This window comes from Salvelinus sp. IW2-2015, unplaced genomic scaffold (assembly GCF_002910315.2).
Source record: "Salvelinus sp. IW2-2015 unplaced genomic scaffold, ASM291031v2 Un_scaffold2192, whole genome shotgun sequence".
NCBI lineage: Eukaryota > Metazoa > Chordata > Actinopteri > Salmoniformes > Salmonidae > Salvelinus > Salvelinus sp. IW2-2015.
Window position 1 is genome coordinate 43,049 of NW_019943522.1, and position 13,824 is coordinate 56,872.

General features: G+C 42.1%; 1 pseudogene; it reads right to left on the minus strand.

The window, feature by feature from the left end:
• Positions 1-7,729: 7,729 nt before the first annotated feature.
• The window catches only part of LOC112073233 (amyloid protein-binding protein 2-like), a 21,713-nt pseudogene continuing 15,618 nt past the window's right edge, over positions 7,730-13,824 (minus strand).

A 13,824-nucleotide genomic window follows, 5' to 3' on the forward strand; every position in this document is an offset into this window, starting at 1 on the left:
TTGACTTTATGGCTGTGCTATCTAGTGGAAACCTGTCGCCAGCGGAACAATTCATTTTTTCTACGTCAGAGAGTTCCCTGTGACGTCGGGTTGAAAGGGAAATTCGAGTAGTGATGCCGCGTTCAAACCAACTGGGAACTCGAAACTCGGAAATCTCCGACTTCAGTGCGTTCACGACATCTGGCACCTCGGGGCAAAAAACGCGATCCGACTTGGAAAAAAATCGTTTTGAACGGTCATCCAACTCGGCATTTCAAAATGGAAACTCTTATATATTTCTAGAGCGACCGACTTTCCGACCTGAAGATCACTGACGTCATGAATCGACCTCGTTTTTTTGTCTTCGCGTTTCCAGTTGTCTTTAAAGTACCACGAGACAGCAAACCTCTCGGTGACTGCCATCATCAAGTGTAAATCCGTAGACTACGGATTCGGGATTCTATTACCGCATACACTGTAATATGAGTTCATAAATAAATGTCGAATATATTTCGAGATATTTTCACTATTGGTAGCTAGAGGTCGCATCATCATCTTTATTCCGTGAATGAGGCGCTGTCTGATCTGGAGCCGCAAAGACAGGATGACAATTCAGATGACCTTGGTGACAGAGTGGTAACTGACTGAATATGGTGTCTTGTTTTGCACAAAATAATAAAATGCAGTACTACAGGATATTTCTTAACGTAGCTCTTTATTAGCTAGCTATAACTGGCATGTTCACGTATCGCCAACCAGGATCAAACTGACCATCACCTAACCATTTGGGTGGTCTTAACCAATCATAGCACAGTATGATATGGCTAAAATGCATCCAATTATAATTTAGTATGTTTACACATGGAACAATAAGTTTTGGTTTATTGGCCCAACATCACAGGTGAGACAAATACTTGTTGTTTGGTAGCAATGATCATTCTTCCAGAGACCTATGGCTACTGTAATGTATAGTAAGCAAGAAGCTAACTTAAATCATGTTTCATCATTTAGTATTAGTTGTACAATTTCCTGTAAAGGAGAACTAATGTGTAACAGTATTTTAGATTTTTCTCTCACATGTTCATTCTGGTTACAGGTTATATCCCCCTAGTCCTTATACTTTCTGCTTGGACTGCCTTCAACAATCCATCGGGTTTTCTCTCCACCTACTCAATCTCTATCATTCTAGATGGTAAATAAGAACAAGTGAATAATCTTCAAACCCATGTTTAAACATCAAATATAATGCTAAATATTCTCATGATTTGTGATATGCCTACTGAACAGTAGTCCAAGGTTTGTATGCATATTCCATTTGCCGCAACAGTCTTTACACTTTACGGCAGACTCCTCAACTCAAAGTTAAAAATCGCATTACAATTAATGTCCTGTTGCACCTGTGTATATTTATGCGTATCGAACAGTAGGCCACAGTTTCTGTGTTCCTGTACCATCGGCTTCACATTAACATGTGTAAGTTCCCTCTGTTGTCCAGGGCTGGATGGATGGCTAGTTTGGAGGCTTGGGCAGACCTCCAGATTTGGGACCTGGCTAGACGTAGTGACAGACAACCTTGGGGAGAAGCATGGTGTGGAGCCAGCTGTACGAGGTTATGTGCCTTCAACACAGAGGCTAAGTCCCAAATGCCACCTTAGTCCCTATATAGTGCACCACTACTTTTGACCAGAGCCTTATGAGTCCTGATCAAAAGTAATGCACTATATTATAGGGACTAGTGTGCCATTTGTAGCCCACAAATGCACTGTGAACCATCATATCCTCCTCTCCACCCTCTCAGGGCTGGGAGTCTCAGGCTCCTCACACTTCTGGATTCCCTCCTGCCTAGCAGGTTGCTCCTACCAGGTGGCGTGGAGAGAATCTGTGACTGCACCACATACTCTTACTACTGGGGTCCCCCAGGGCTCCGTTCTAGGCCCTCTCCTCTTTATAAGGCTCTGTCATATCCTCACATGGGCCCGATCATTGCTATGCTGATGAAACTCAACTACTTTTCTCATTCCCTCCCTTCTGACACCCAGGTGGCAAACATGCATCACTGCGTGCCTGACAGACATCAGCTTGGATGTCATCCCACCACCTCAAGGTCAACCTTGACAAGACAGAGCTGCTCTTCCTCCCAGTCAAAGCACGCCTGCTCCAAGACCTCTCCATCACGGTTGACAATTCCACCGTGTCCCCCTCCCAGAGTGCAAAGAGCCTTGGTGAGACCCTGCAAACATCAAAGCAGTGACTCGCTCCTGCAGGTTCAGGCCCAAAACAGCTATTCTCAAACTAGGGTACGCCAAATAAAAATAAAAATTCACATTTTCAAACAGTCCATTTAGATTTTCTCCCGGGGCTATACATTTGGGTGAGTTTTTTTTTCTCACCTGAGTGGCCTCGTTTCAGTGCCAAAAATACAATTAAACCATCTAGTGTTCAGTGAAATAACAACACAATGTCAAATACAGGTAGCCTAGTCAAATAATTAACATCCAATCACATTAACCGCTACTCTCTCGCGGGAAACCTTCACTCTTGCGCAGACATTTAGAAACGAAACATGACAATTTGAAAAATAAGCCCCAGGAATTTTTGGAGCGAGAATCAAGACGACTTTTGAGTAGTAAGACATGTATAAAAGCAACAGATACCATTAATAAGAAGGGGCTAGAAGCGTCTTATATGGTGAGCTACCGAGTGGCTAGGACAGGCAAGCCCCATACTATTGTGGAGGACATAATTCTTCCTGCTGCCGTGGATATGGCTGGGACAATGCTGGTGGGAAAGGCCCCCAAAAAACGATACAGACAATGCCTTCATCAAACACTATTTTTTCACAAAGCATCAGTGACATGGCAGGAGATATTTTGAAACAATTACTGCTTCGCATACAAGCCAGTGATTTCTATGCGTTACAGTTGGATGAGTCAACAGACGTGGTGGGCCTGGCACAACCCCTGGTTACGTTTATGGGGGGTCAGTTTCTCTTTCTTTGCAATGTTGGGGCGGCAGGTAGCCTAGTGGTTAGAGCGTTGGACTAGTAACCGGAAGGTTGCAAGATCGAATCCTTGAGCTGACAAGGTACAAATCTGTCGTTCTGCCCCTGAACAAGGCAGTTAACCCACTGTTCCTAGACCGTCATTGAAAATAAGAATTTGTTCTTAACTGACTTGAAGGTAAAAAAAAATATTTTTGAACTTGTTTGAGCCTTGATGTAACTTTCAGTTGTGCATTTTTCTCCATGTAATGACATGTTCACAACATCATACCCTGTCTAATAAGTAACTGCAAGGCAACACATAATGAACGATAAACAGTTTATTATGTACTGTCTGTCTTCAATATGTAGGTCTTAGTATGCCAGCGTCCATATAATGTTCTGTTCTAGTTGGGCTGGATGGTGTCTTCAGTGGAGTGGTGTCTGTAACCACAATGCCCGCGGTGCCCAGCTTCACAGACAGTCCTCTGTGGGTACAGGCCATCATGACTAAAGGGGTAATCTACTATACTGTCTCTTTGAAGCTAGCCTTCAGTCTATGACATGTTTTTTTCATAAACGGTCTGCTAAAGTATGAAATTCTAATAAGAGGATTCTCTGCTGTAGTTACCAGTCATGTTTTGGTTCATCTCAATGAACAATATATTTTAAACTTAGAAAATGGAATAAGATGGACCTGACACTGAGACACTTGAATACAGGCCCTGGTTTTCACACTGAAGTAAATGGAAAGATCCTGGAACATTCTCATGTTGCAAGAATTTCAGACACCCCTGGGGACGTGGGTGATTTAGTGGTTTACATGGTCTACCCCTGTGGCTGTATGGGTACCAGCCGGGGGGGGGGGTCCTCTCCCACCCCCTCTGTGCCCCCCTCTGGCTGCAAACACTGAGGACTCTGATCCTGGCAGCAGGGTGTCTCAGTGTCGGTAAGACACAACTGTCTGCTGGAATTACACTGATATAAACACACATACATGTTGCCACACTGTATCCCCTCCCCCTCTGTCGTGCTCTCCAGCATTTGGGCTCACATTTAAATACCTTACCAAAGATGAGGTGGAGGAACAGAGGGAGTGAAAACGACAGAACGCTGCAGAACTCTGTTCTATGCTGCCGGTAAAGCAGCAGGAACTCCTATTTCGCTGTACACCCGGAAAAACAACAACATTCAATTAAAACCCAAGTTTAGATTTTAAACGAGCCCTAAAAGAACGAAAGTACACATGCTATATCCTGCGATTTCACTTTTTCTATGCACTTAGCAAAAGCAATAATGAGATGAATGTATCCATGGTGGTTGCACCACTTGAATTTGGACTTTTAAAGTACCGTATTTATACCAAATTTATTGAAAGTTATGTTTGTTTTATAAATGGTTTCAAAGTATTTCTACCTGGTTCTAACTTGCGTTCTTTGTCCTGATCTTGTCCACATTCTGATTTGTGATCTGATCTTCCTGACCGGTACAGATAATTAGGACACCGAATGTGATCAGATCTTCCTGACCGGTACAGATAATTAGGACACTGAATGTGATCTGACCGGTATAGACAATTAGGACTCTGAATGTGATCTGACCGGTACAGACAATTAGGACTCTGAATGTGATCTGACCGGTAACAGAGACAATTAGGACTCTGAATGTGATCTGACCGGTATAGACAATTAGGACTCTGAATGTGATCTGACCGGTATAGACAATTAGGACTCTGAATGTGATCTGACCGGTACAGACAATTAGGACTCTGAATCTGATCTGATCTTCCTGACCACCCCCGGAGGAAGTCAGACATGCATTGTGATCTGGATAGAGAAACTATTTATACTGAACAAAAATATAAACAATTAACGATTTTACTCCGTTACAGTTCATATAAAAGGAAAATCGGTCAACTGAAATAAATTCATTAAGCCCTAAATCTATGGATTTCACATTAAGCCCACCCACTAGAATACGTTTTTCCCCAACAAAAGGGCTTTATTACAGACAGAAATGCTCCTCAGTTTCATCAGATGATCTCGCAGGTAAAGAAGCCAGAAAAATGTCTTGGCTCTTTTATTTATTTATTTCAGCTCATGAAACCAGCATATTACATGTTTTATAGTTTTTTCAGTATAAAAATCATAATTATTCCACCCACTAAAATCACTGACAGGTGGCACCATTGACTGTCTTACAATAAATAAATAGTATTTTGTAAAGGATAGCTGTGAAATAATTTGCATAAAAAGGAAGTGACCAGGAAATCTGGTCACATGTCACCAAACCACACTACAAGTTCCACTGGAGGCACAACCTGTTTGAGATAGTATCCAGAGCTGCATTTTTGATATTGTAACAAAGAGTTGTGGACTGGAGAGATGTCAGTGTTGTGAATAATGTTGTCCTTTACTAAGGCGTCGGTGTATTGAATCTGATCCCTTTATGACTAGTATGTCAATTACTTATCTTAGCAACTAAATGGACACTGAACAAAAATATCAAACATCCAACAATTTCACTGGAGTTAGTTTAAAAGGAAATCAGTCAATTGAAAAATGAATTAGGCCCTAATCTCTGGGAATACTGACACCTTAAAAGAAAGTAGGGGCGTGGATCTAAAAACCAGTCAGTATCTGGTGTGACCACCATTTACCTCATGCAGCGCGACACATCTCCTTCACATAGAGTTGATCAGGCTGTTGATTGTGGCCTGTGGAATGAAGTCCCACTCTTCTTCAATGGCTGTGCTAAATTGCTGGATATTGGTGGGAACTGGAAGTGAGGTGATGGATGAAAGGCACGACAATGGGCCTCAGGATCTGGTCACGCTATCGATATAATGCAGTTGTGTTCATAGCTTATGCCTGCCCTTACCATAACCCCACCGTCAGCATGGGGCTCTGTTTACAATGTTGACAGCAGCAAACCGCTCGCCCACACGTCGCCATACACCTGGTCTGCCATCTGCCCGGTACAGTTGAAACGGATTCATCCGTGAAGAGCACACTTCTCCAGCGTGCCAGTGGACATCACAGGTGACACCCTGGTGGGTTACGACGTCGAACTGCAGTCAGGTCAAAACCCTGGTGAGGACGACGAACACGCAGATGAGCTTCCCTGAGACGGTTTCTTACAGTATTTGCAGATATTCTTTGGGTTGTGCAAACCCACATTTTCATTAGCTGTCCGGGTGGCTGGTCTCAGATGATCCTTCAGGTTAAGAAGACTGATGTGGAGGTCCTGGGCTGGCGTGGTTACACGTGGCCTGCGGTTATGAGGCCGGTTGGATGTAATGCCAATATCTCTAAAATGACGGAGGCGGCTTATGGTAGAGAAACAAAATTATCTGGCAACAGCTCTGCTGGACATTCCTGTAGTCAGCATGCCAATTGCACGCTCCCTCAACTTGAGACAGTGGCATTGTGTTGTGTGACAATACTGCACATTTTAGAGTAGCTTTGTTGTCCTCAGCACAAGGTGCACCTGTGTAATGATGATGCTGTTGTTTAATCAGCTTCTTGATATGCCACACCTGTCAGGTGGATGGATTATCTTGACAAATGAGAAATGCTCACGAACAGGGATGTAAACACATTTGTGCACAACCTATGAGAGCAATACACTTTTTTGGGCATATGGATCTTTTATTTCAGCTCATGAAACCAACACTTTACATGTTGTGTTTATATATATTTTTCAGTATAGATAAATGAAAGAATTCTAAGTCATCAAAACATGTTAGTGATTTGATGAAAGAATTCTAAGTCATCAAAACATGTTAGTGATTTGATAGAAGAATACAATATCTAGCGACTCAGAGAGAAATGTACTTCCACTCTTTAGAGCTCACAGCTTTATTTTAGCTTTTCCCCCTTTACACTCGTCATCCATCTTTATCAAACCAGGAAGTCCCCTCCCCTCCCCCATACCCTCTCCTCAACCCAGCTGGTCTCCTGTTCCCTTTCAAAAAAAAACACAGCAGGTCACATTGTGGACCACCACTATTGTCACATGATGCACACATCTTTATAAAAAAGGTCTTCCCATACATTCCAAAAGGTGTCTATAATATGGTCTGGGTGCGCTCTATTTCATTCCTTCCACAGTTCTAGAATAGATGTTTAGTTCTAGAGTGGTCAGTTGGTCACTTGAGACCTTGTAGCAGCATTATGGGGGCGGCAGGTAGCCTAGTGGTTAGAGCGTTGTGCCAATAACCGAAAGGTTGCTAGATCGAATCACCGAGCTGACAGGGTAAAACATTTATTTTTTTATTTTTATTTTTTTTAATCAGTCGTTCTGCCACTGAACAAGGAAGTTAACCCACTGTTCCTAAGCCGTCATTGTAAATGTGAATCTGTTCTTAACCGTCTTGCCTAGTTAAATTAAAAAAGGTGAATTACCTGCTGGTCAAATGGTCCCTGGCAGGTAGGTACTGTATGTCTACTCCAATAGTTAAGGCCTTGAGGTGATGTCAAAGTCTTATGCTTTTCCCACAGACAGCCTGTCGGGTTGTTACAAGAAGAGGGAGGAGGGGAGGGGGTTTAGTAGCAAGCATAGAAGGCGTAAAAAGATGAGTAGTTGGAGCCAGAGAAGGTCAAAGCACTGCTGCAGCTGAGTGTCCTTTAAGGGCTAAGGCTTGGACTTCAGCACGGGGCAGACAGTAATAACACTGCAGACACGCTACTAGCACAAAACAGACATCCCGATACCTACAGCGCTTTGGGAGGGAGGGAAAGGTCAAGCTTTTTTTTTTTATATATATATTAAAAAAAAAAAAGACTCCACAGTTAGACAAAAGAGGTGACATGTAATCTAGCAAAAGCGAAAACGCTGTGGCATTTAACCCAATGTCAACACCTACACACTTTCAATGTGGTTCTGAAGAGACAGGCAAGGGGAGGATTGCTTGTAAACTCACTCCAATGTAAAAGAAAGAGTGGGCGGAAACCCTGTGAGACTGCAGGATGGTGTTGAGGACACTGGTCTGCAGGATGGTGTTGAGAGGACACTGGTCTGCAGAATGGTGTTGAGAGGACACTGGTCTCCCACCTTAGGTCACAAATCAATTTGGCTCATCCTTCTGAAACCATAGCATTGGGCTTTTAAAAAACACACTCTGCATATAAATTATAATATTTGCATTTAAATTAAGCTATGTCAGAACTACGCTGCATGGAAAGCAATATTAAATTAAACAAAATAGTCATGTGACTAGAGTAATATTAAACGCACTGATTACTAACCACCTCCAAAAAATGATTTAAAAAAAACAAACAAATATTGTCTTTAAAAGTCAAATCCATCCTTCATAAAAGGACCAAAGTTAATCTGTAAAATGGAACTGAAGTGTTTGTTTTAGAACACAACAAACTGATGGGATAAACCTGCAATATTGTTCACTGTATTAGTCACAACAAGCTCTTGACCAATGATGTATAGAAGAAAAAAGTAATAAAAAAAGCTGGATTGCTGATGCTATGTATTGGCCAATGAGAGGCTTTGAAGCCACCGGTCAGCCATATTGGTATTCCCCAGAAGAAGCAGCCCTCCATAGAATGAATGGAATTCTGCAGTATTTCAAATTAAAATGTTTCTCAAGGACAAAATGACATGCATTTAGGCATTTTGTTGTAGTGGGGACAGTAACATTAGAACTTTCAACAACAACGAAAATCTGTTTTACATTTTTATCTCACAATTTAAAGGTATGCATTAAGGAGTCTAATAAAATAAGTGTGGCAAAAACAAATGTAGACATTAATGCATTTCTTTAGCTTCCAACATTTTGACAACAGTTGGGTAGTGCCAAGTTGTAGACACGTGACTTCAACACAGCGCCCCCTATCAGTCATGGTGTATATATGCATATAAATCATGGCACATTTCGTTCAAATTGTCCTTCCGTTGTGGTGACACCTGGGAGGGACGTGGGTAGAAACATTTCTCCGTCTGCGTCCTAAACGACACACTATTCCCTATATAGTGCAGTCCCCTCGTCGTGGCCGTTGACTACGACGAGGGGGCTGTGGTGACAAAATAACTTAGTAGGGTATTCCATGTCTCCAACAGAGAGAGACAGTGTGAGACAGTGTATTCTCCTGGTGGTCAGAGCTACACTGGTTCAGATACAAAAGAAGTTATCAAAACCCAAATTTAAAAAAGGCAAAAGTAAGAAAATTAACTTTTTTTTTTAAAGGGTGGCGGTTTGTGAAATTTCCATGATGAAACGTAAGTCTTTTTTGAAAATCTCTGTTCTCTTCTTAAAGAAGTCAAATAAATAGTTAGCTCCTTGGATTGGTGTGAGGGTTGTTGGTGAACCAGTCCCATCCTGGATGCTTCTTGCTGTGTGTGTATGTGTCTCAGCCCAGGCAGGCTCGTGTGGGCCCATAGCTCTGGGCCAGTAGGAAGGTCTGTACCACTTCCTGTGTCTGCTGGGGACTAGTATTAACATCCTCTAGGGCATCCGCCACAGCAAACTGCCTATCCCGGAGTCGGTTCCAGTCAGACAGGACGTTGTGATACTCAAACACCTTCTCATAGTTCCCTATTGAGTTGTAGAGTTTGATCAGCCCCCGGTAGTCGTACTCCAGACCGCTGTAGCCCTCACCGAATAGTTTCTTACCTGACAGGGGAAAGATACATGGGTAAAAACAAAAACAGATGAAGACCAACACAAGCAAGTGCCTTCAGAGAAGTATTCACACTTCTTGATTTATTCCACATTATGTTGTGTTACAAAATGGGATTAAAATGGATTTGATTGCCATTTTTTGTCAAAGATCTAAGAAAAATTCTAATATTTATTTAAAAAATAAAACACTGATATATTTTGATTAGATAAGTACTCGACCCTGAGTCAATACATGTTAGAATCATTACAGCAGTGAGTCTCTAAGAGCTGTGAGTCTTTCTGGGTAAGTCTCTAAGAGCTGTGAGTCTTTCTGGGTAAGTCTCTAAGAGCTGTGAGTCTTTCTGGGTAAGTTCTTAAGAGTTAGTCTTTCGGGTAAGTCTCTAAGAGCTGTGAGTCTTTCTGGGTAAGTCTCAAGAGCTTGTGAGTCTTTTCGGGTAAGCTGCCTAAGAGTATTGCACATCCTGGATTGTGCAAATTGCCCATTCTTTTAAAAGTTCTTCAGGCTCTCAGTTGGTTGTTGATCATTGATAGGAAGCCATTTAAGTCTTGCCTAGATTTTCAAGATGATTAAGTCAAAACTAACTAGCCACTTAAGAACTTCAATGTCGTCTTGGTAAGCAACTCCAGTGTAATTTTGGCTCTAGTGTTTTGAAGGTCATTGTCCTGCTGAAAGGTGAATTAATCTCCCAGTTGCTCTGTTGGAGCAGCCTGAACCAGGTTTTCCCTCTAGGATTTTGCCTGTGCATAGCTGTATTCTGTTTCTTTCAACCCCCCCCAAAAATAACTCCCTGGTCCTTTGCTGCTGACAAACATACCATAAAATGATGCGCCATGACTATGCATTCAAATATGAAGATTGTTACTCAGATGTGTTGATTAGCTCCAACATAATGCTTTGTATTCAGGACAAAAAAAACTATTTTCTTGCCATTTTTTTTTTTTGCTGATTACTTAAGTACTTGCTGCAAACACGACGCATGTTTTGAAAATATTTTATTCTGTACAGGCTCCTTTCACAGTAACTGCATGTTGTTGATCATCCTCAGTTCTCATATCAATACATTAAACTCTGTAACTGTTTTAAAAAGTCACAATTGGCTCATGGTGAAATCCCTGAGGTTTCCCTCCTCTCCAGCAACTGAGTTAGGAAGGATGCCTGTATTTTGTAGTGATTGGGTAAACTGATTACTTTATTTCACCATGCTCAAAAGGATAATCAATGTCTGTTTACATCTACCATCGGTGCCTTCTTTGCGAGGCATTGAAAACTCCCTGGTTTTTGAGATTGAAATTCACTGCTCGGTTGAGGGACCGATTGAATGTGTAGGGTACTAGTTATCAGTGCTAGAGGCGTCACTACAGACCCGGGTTTGATTCCAGGCCGTATCACAGCTGGCCCAATGTCATCCGTCATTGTAAATAAGAATTTATTCTTAACTGACTTGCTAGTTAAAAAAAAAAATGTTAACCCTATTATTGCACACAGTGAGTCCATGCAACTTATGTGATTTTATAAGCACATTTACTCCTGAATGTTAGGCTTTCCATAAAAAGGGTAAATAATTGACTCAAGATACTTCAGCTTTTAACCTGTTCATTGAAAGCATTCCAGGGTACGAAGCTGGTTGAGAGAATGCCAAGTGTGCAAAGCTGTCATCAAGGCAAAGGGTGGCTACTTTGAAGAATCTAATATTTGTTTAACACTTTTTGGTTACTACTCTCTTCATAGTTTTGATGTCTTCAATTATTTTCTACAATGTAGAAATAGTAAAATAAAGAAAACCCCTTGAATGAGTAGGTGTGTCCAATTTTGACTTGGTACTGGTACGTGTGTGTTGGTGGAATATGGGATGTGTGTACTCTTGTATGTTCTCAGCATATTCCTGTAAAAATGTACAGTGCATATTCCTGTGCCTTTGTTAATGTGTTGTTGGCTACAGCTATGTGTCATGTAATGTTGGACCAGAGAACACGGCATTTAGGCTTTTTACCCGACAGTTAAGTGTTTCACAAATCAATTCAACACCACGCACACTTAAGCTTCTGTGGAAATAGAAAGCGGTATATTATTTGATTGCATTTTGTTAACTGTGCTCGATATTGTGGCAAATGTCTGGCTTCTCTGAGGGTGTGATAAAGGAGCACGTGTCTTAAATCTTGATAGAACGGTTTCATGAATGATGATAATCTGAAAGATGGCCAACTTGTTATGGTTTGCCATGTAGTTCCAGAGGGATTTTTCCCTTTCTATATCTGGTGTTTAACATTTGTCGTTTTGTGTGTGTGGTGTGTGTGTTTAGTGGCCTCAGAATGTTTCACACCCTTGACTTTTTCCACATTTTGTTGTGTAATAGGCTGCATTTTTTTGTAAATAGCCTACACACAATAGCCCATATGTCAAGTGGAATTATGTTGTTTAAAAAAAAAAAGAAGCATTTTTAGCAAGTGTATTACATTTTTTAATCTGAAATGTCTTGAGTCAATAGTATTCAAGCCGCTTTGTTTATGTCAAGCCAAAATAATTTTCAGAAGATAAAAATGTGATTACCAAGTCATAATAAGGTTTGCATGGACTCAATGTGATTTTTGAATGGTGGTGCATCCATTTATGGGCTGCTTGGTAATTGTTAAGGACTGGGAAGTTTTCAGGATAGAAAAATTTATGGAATGAGCTTAGCACAGGCAAAATATTGACGGAAAAGCTCGGTTTCAGTCTGCTTTCACAGACACTGGGAGATTCATTTCACCTTTCAGCAGGAAAATTAAATGCTAAAATCTACACTGGATTGCTTACCAAGAAGCCAGTGAACTTTTTGTTCCTGAGTGGCCGAGTTCCAGTTTTGACTTAATTTACTTAAAATCTAAGGCAAGACCTGAAAAGGGTTGTCTAGCAATGATCAACAACCAATTTGACAGCGATTGAAGATTTTCTGAAAAGAATAATGGGCAAATTGTTGCATAATCCAGGTGTGAACAGCTCTTAGAGACTTATCCAGAAAAGACCACGCTGTAATTGCTGCCAAGGTGCCTTCTACAAAGTATTCCTTTCATTAACGTTTTAGATATCTCTAGATAATGCGGCTCCGATGGTTGAAGCGGAGCTGCCTCCCTATAGGGTGGAAGGGCCAAGAGACCAGAGGTGGAGAAACAGAGTGCCAGGTTGGGGTCTAGGTTTTGAGCATAGCCTGAAGGTCGCGAGGGACAGTTCCTCTTGCTGCTCTGTAGTTAAGCCCATGGGTTTGTAGTGGATCAAGCTTCGCTGGAAGCCAGTGGAGTGTGCAGAAGGAGCGGGACAGAGGAGAAACTTGAGAAGGTTGAAACCAGGCGGCTGAGCGTTTTGGATAAGTTTGCGGGGTTTAATGGCTCAGCGGGGAGGCCTCTGCCAACAGCGATTGCAGTGTTCAGACGGGAGATGAAGAAAGTGCTGGATTAAGGAACTGTGCCACTTCCTGTGTGAGGTAGGGTGGTCTCTAACGGATGTTGTAGAGCATGACCTGCAAGGAGCGAGTCCCTCGCTTTGATGTTTGCAGGAAATGACAGGGTGCTGTACAGGGTCATGTCAGGTTCTCTGACACTCTGGGAGGGCCAGGCTTTGGCGTTTTCAAACATCGTTGGAGAGGTCTTAAGGGGGAAAGCCTACCCGGGAGAAGAGCCATCTCCGTTTTTGTTGGGTTGAGCTTGAGTGGTGGGCCGACATCCAAGCTGAGATCATCTGCAGGCCATGCAGAGAATGCGTGTTCGATACCTGGGTGGTCAGAAAGGGGGAAGGAGAAAAGTAGTTGAGTGTTAATCGCATAGCATGAGGAGAGACCAGTGAGGATATGACGGAACCGAGTGACTTAGTGTATAAAGGGAAGAGGGCCCTAGAACCGACCCTGGGGGACAGAGTAATAAAAAATGCAATGAACACATTCATCTGTCTGAGCATTACTTCTCTAAGCTGAGTGGCTCTCTGTTAGAGTGTGTGGTGTGCGTGCGTGCGTGCGGGCGGGCACCGAGCTGAGGCCGGTAGGGCCAGCCTGAGCATCTACCACCCACTTATCAGATTAGGGGTGGGGCTTTCATTATTTTTCCTCTCCTCACTTCTGACTGAACTCACCATCACCCGTTTGATTTCCTGAAATGTATGCAGATAAAAAATGTTTTGGCGCTGTAAACTGTCAAATATGTTGCTCCTTTAGAATTAGTATGGCAATTTAGACAGTTCAATATATGACGTATGGATTTT